The sequence below is a fragment of the Malurus melanocephalus genome, unplaced genomic scaffold (assembly GCF_030028575.1).
Source record: "Malurus melanocephalus ecotype Western Australia unplaced genomic scaffold, MMel_1.1 scaffold_187, whole genome shotgun sequence".
NCBI classification, from domain to species: Eukaryota; Metazoa; Chordata; class Aves; order Passeriformes; family Maluridae; genus Malurus; species Malurus melanocephalus.
The window spans coordinates 1330490-1336091 of record NW_026623419.1 but is presented as its reverse complement, the minus strand read 5'-3'; the positions used below and the strand labels follow the sequence as shown (position 1 = coordinate 1336091).

The following is a 5602-nucleotide window of genomic DNA, read 5'->3' as shown; positions in this document are numbered from 1 at the left end:
GTAATAGCCATCATCATCAAGTGACAGCAGGCAATGCCACATGTTATGTATGGAGCCAGTATTACCAGAAGCACTTGGGAAAATCTGTGTAGATCAGGGTAACCTGTGCACACTTGAGTCAAATTRGGTCACATATGAATTTAATCTCTTTTTCACTGATACTGTTAAAATGTGCCTACTCAGGTCCTGTGCCTGTGCTCTGGGCTCTCAGACAGATCTTTAATGATCTCAAAACTTCTCTATCTCTTTCTTCAWGGCTAACTGGCTGTTAAAGCTTTGGTACATGTCCTTCCTCTAAGGGTTGATTCCCACATTCTCACTGGCCTTGCTACAAGTTTCCAGAAAGCTGTCTGGCCCTGTAGGGTGAGATTGCTCTTAAACGAGGAGCAACTTAAAGGAGGCCTTCTAAAAAACACTGCTGTGTGCCCACCCATCACTTACACTATTTGAACTCAAATTTTTTGCCACTCACACTAACTGCAGTTACTACCGGGCTGTTACATGGCCTGTGCAGTCAGGAATGGCAAGGCACAGTTGCTGCAGTCCATGCTCTGGGAAARCCAAAGACTATTCCCATCTTCCAGGATGCTTTCACATGCCAGAAGCTGCACTTTAGGATAAACACATTTATGTAGGTTCAAGCTAACAAAGGTGAACCTGACTTTCAGTCAACAGCACAAGCCTGGCTTCAGACCAGCCAGCACACACAAGAAGACCCCAATATGTTCAATATGTTCAATATGTTCACGTAAGTTCACTATGCCAATAGTGAACTTGACACTACTGTGCCCCCAGTCCCATGCATCCCTGATATTGGGATTTAAAAAAAAAAAAAAAAAAGGAATCTGTTAAAATTCGTGCTAAACATGCTRAACAGTTCTATCAAAGCTATTGGCAGAGGTAGAAAGGAAAGGGAAATGACAAATTTACACATGTGTTATGCTGCCCAAACAAAGCCAAACATCTGACACCATTGTACAGAGACACTCTAGAGCAGCTGTGGTACTTGATAGCAGTGAATGATTTCCAAATAATTTGTGGTAATTATAAATTTCTATTGGAGTAATGAAGTGGGCACATAATTTGCCCGTGGCACACTAGAGAAAACATTTTGATTTACTCGTAAGACCTGTTTGACTACAGAAGGCCTTTTACAAAATAAATGTCTTTATTTTTATTTTAATTAACTTATACATGTTCTTGGATCTATTTGGTAAGGCAATTGTTTTACTCGACAACTACTTTGTTTTGGGCTAAAAGATGCAGTATAAAAGGTTAGTGAAATGCACTGCATTTAATCAAGTTTAAAAATATATGTATACTGGCATTAAACCAGGGCTTTTAAAGTCAGCGTTTGAAGCTAACTTAAGCACACCTAACCAGCCCTGCACTCTTGCAAAATGTTCTGACTGTTGGTATTAGCAACAAACTGTTTGCTAACAAATCCCCTCCCACTGGAATAAAAAAAAATGTCTTGAAGAGGGCAAGCATTGAACATATTTCACTGGAGAAATATATCCCCACACAAAAATACAGAGGAGTATGCTTTGTATCATCCAGAGGTTTTGCCAGACTTGGAATTCAGAATGGGTCTGGCTGGACTTGCCCGTCTTCCAGCAGTCTGGCAGCTGCCTGGTAAAGAGAAATTTTCCATGAGAGATTTACAGCATCAGCACGCATTGAGCTGATGTCACAATGAGGTTCAGGAAACGACTCAGAGACCTTAGGCTGTAAAGGGAGAACGAAACCATCCGCCTTGTTTGTGTAGACACCATTTCTCAGGYATGAAAGCAGCTAATTACCAGAAAAGTCAAGCCTGCCAGCAACCATGGGCTCAGCACACAGCGTAAAGGWGGAGAGCTTTAGGCAGGACAGTGGCAAAAGACAGAACAAATTTGAAGGACTGAGACTGCTGATGAGGKATTAACTTGGAACAATAAGGGCAAGGAAGCAAACATAAAATCATTCCTTAAAATRCCTCCCTGCAATTGCTTCTCACAGATCTGCTCTTTTGTGCCTGTGCATGTCTTAAATAAATTYCCCTGCATAGGCTACCTGCCTTATCTTTGCCATTAACTCAACCATTCTCAAATGAACACAGTTGAATACTTGTCTGCTTCTCAATCTCTCTCTCTCTCTGCCCCACCCCACTCTCCCCCCAGAACTGAAGATTTGGGGCAAGTACCAACTTCACTGGTATTTCTTACTGAGGAGCTAGTGGAAAATTACTCAGGGAACCAAGAATGTGTCATTCAGTAAACAGCTACCACTCTCAAAAAGACAAATACTACGAAGAATCTCATGAGGCATGCATGAAAACCTGAAAAAACCTTAATTTGTTAATGGGGTAAAGTATCATTATTTAGTTCTGGCTGGCATGATATTATTCTGTTTTGGTCTTTGGATCTTCCTTGCAGGTTAAAAATAAATATGAAATCATAACCATTTAAAAATACCCCTGTTTGGGGTATTTTTTTCTTTCTGGTTTAATGTTAATTTTAAGATGTAGATGTACTGCCTGTATTTCACTTACTTGGGTTGCAAGAGATTCAGAGTAAGAAAATAAAATATGGATTTTCACATAATTGAATTAAACTCTTCCTCCTTATGCCAGGTAAAAGCTATACCATGGCTTAAAAACTCCTCTGACCTCATTAGTAACTCTGATACTACTCATGCTGGATCCTTTTTTATAAAGTTTTGATATTTCTTTTCGGTGAGAAAAACAGGAGGTATTTCATGGTGAACCTCTCATTTATCTTTATTCATCCTAATACTCTCAAAGCTTATTTTAAGCAGAGTGAGACCATTTCAGGTAGTGGCAAAGCTTTCCGTTCTAGTTTCTTTCTGGTAGTACTACTATTGAAATAAGGACCATTCAGGGCATTTTGTTGGGAAAAAAAGCTCAGTTGCATTCTTAACCTTGAATGATTGGCTTTGGATAGCAAAGAATAATCTCTGTTCCACCATCTTTTTCAACCAGTCAGTCAGTTTTTTATTATCCATTTATTAATGACTATTATATTATATTATTATTGTATTATATTTAAGAGCTCAATTCAACRACATTTATATTACTGAACAGAATTTACAGCATTAAATATTAAAAAATACTAAATCTCTTTAAARTCTTGAGCACCCCAAGCCTTGCAAGTCCAGTAAAGCCAGTTCCAGACAAGTGAGAAGGACTGAGGCTCCCAGTGAGAGGAAAGCCCATTAGCTGCCCATTAACAGTCTCAGAAATCAGACGTAGCTCCTGAGTCAGTAATCACAGGGAACCCTCAAACAGGGAGGAGTCAAAAAACTGAAAATGAAATTTTAAAAAGGCCTGCTGCATGGATTCTTGTTGAGTTCCTTGTTTCCCAGGAAAACAGGATGTCAGCTTTTCCAGAGAGGCCTGTGGCACTGGGGCATATTCTAAGCACTTGGAGCTTGTGATCCACCCAGCTTTGCCTAAAACTGTGACTGTCACAGCATGAAAAAAGCATTTTCTGAAACAGAAGGGACCTGAAAGGCTACTGAACCAGTTCAGAAAAATCTGATTTAAACTTGTTTAGTTGAATAAGACACCATTTTTGCTTAGTCACTGTTGGACACACCAACAAGACCACTACCCCCCTCCAGGGAGGCTTTGTTTAATATCTGCTTACTAAGGGAAAACCTAAATATAGCTTTTCATTTAAAAATATAATCACAAGAATRGCAACATCTGTGTGGAAATGTCTGACAAGTCAAGTTAGCTGTACAGTAGGAATAATCCAATAAAGCAGAACAAGCGCTTATATTATTCTTGTCCTGGTTAAGCAGCCCTTCCAGGAGAAGACACCTGTGGCAGATAAAGCCCATTGACAATGCTGGCCATCCAATGTTGGGGGATATAATGAGTTTATACCTCAGGAACTGAGTGCCAGCAGTGTATTCTCTCCAGTCCAAATGAAATTCCAAGAGGATGAATTATATGGAAGAACCCACAGGCAAATTTCACAAGTGAGACATTAATATTGAAACTCGATCAAGCGTTTAACATGACCCCACTTCAGCTCTTACKCAGCAAACACACGATAAAAGGGAAAGAAAATATTTCTGTGAGCATTTTCTTCTACAGAAATGACAACTCTCCACCTGGGAAACTACCTGGATAAAGAAGCGAGGACACACTTTCCTCTGAACAGACATTGAGGAACACAAGAGATCAGACTGATGTGGGACCAGAGCATCTTACACGGTTGAGGAAAAAGAACTGTCAGCAACACAGCAAGGAAAGTCACTCCAGGAAGGAAAGAGAAACAAGCTTTTCAATACGCTTTGTTGTACTTTAGTAGCCAACGAACTCTTCAAAGTAAATGGTTGCACTGAAAATAGATTTGTAATTACTAGGCCTAAATYCCTGTCCTTCACTTTGAACAAATGCAGATTAGACACTTGATAACTCAGACTAAACAGAGCAAAGTGTACACACSTCTGCAGAAAATTAGAGGAATATTSYTCTGCAACAGAGGCTTACAAAACAACCTAAATCCTTCTTTGGCACATGGAGTATTTTCATGGCATCATACACAACCTGCTTCTTCTGATATGGGAATAGCCATTTGCAATCAACCACCATATTTTAATAATTCCTAATGCCCTTGCTGTCTYGCCTGCCAGATATTATTCACTGTTTCCAAAGAATCTTTGCAGAGAGCAAGAAATCTAGCATAGCAATTGCAGTTTTGAAATGGAACCAGAACGCTGTCGTTTCGGAAGGCAAAAAGAGCTTCTTTAATTCCACATGGTATCTTTTTGTACAAATTTCCCTAGCCCACTCCCTCCATKCAATTATGTTTCACAGCCAAGGTTTGTTAACTATTAGCTCTGCATAAATTAAAGTATCAGAGAAAGAAAAAAAGCCGTACTTACTTTGCAAGGCTATAATCCTGGCAAACGAATCAATGAAATGAGCGCAGCACGAAGAACCAGCTGCCCGCGCTGAAACCTTGCTGAGCAGAGGACTCTGTTGCTTGCCTACTCATTGACACCACTCCCACTTTCCCAACCTCAATTTGTGCAGACACACACTCCCTCTCACTCTCGCTTTTTTTCCTGTCCCTTAATCATTCTTCGGGGCAACTCCTACATCAGAGGAGCAAAATGATTCACACCAGAGCTGTCTTTGCCTGCCCAGCCACTGAAGACAACAACAAGCTCTGGCAGGTAAGAGCAGCCCTGTGCKTTGCCTTCAGCAAGCGCAGTACAAAAGGCAGCAGACAAGAATGAACGAAGGCTACGAAGCAGAGAAAGCAGGAATGGATAAGCAATTAAAAAACCTTCTCAGCAAAAACAGCACTCCAAGAAACTCCAGTTGGGATTACCGCTGTTTACAGAAAAAACTGTAATTGTGAAAAAGAGACCCRGAAGAAAACCAAAACATGTAGAAGTGTGTGGCTGGGCACTTTGCATCTGTATGTGAATTAAGACAGTATCCCAACTCTGCCTAAGGGGCTTATGTGTGTGTTTGGCTGCCTTAAAAGCCCAAGGTCAAATTGGAGTTAAAKCTCAAAGGAAAATATCTGTCCTTGTTGCTGTGAAGCAAAACTCCCTTCCATAAGCAGCCAGGTCCCCT

General features: G+C 40.4%; 1 protein-coding gene across 1 annotated transcript in view; it reads right to left on the bottom strand.

Annotated features, from left to right (window-relative positions):
* The window catches only part of SERPINB5 (serpin family B member 5), a 15302-nt gene extending 10279 nt beyond the window's left edge, over positions 1–5023 (bottom strand). The window contains exon 1 of the mRNA XM_057373137.1: positions 4900–5023. The gene's annotated coding sequence lies outside the window, so the exon portion shown is untranslated. The remainder of the gene's footprint in view (positions 1–4899) is intronic.
* Positions 5024–5602: the final 579 nt, after the last annotated feature.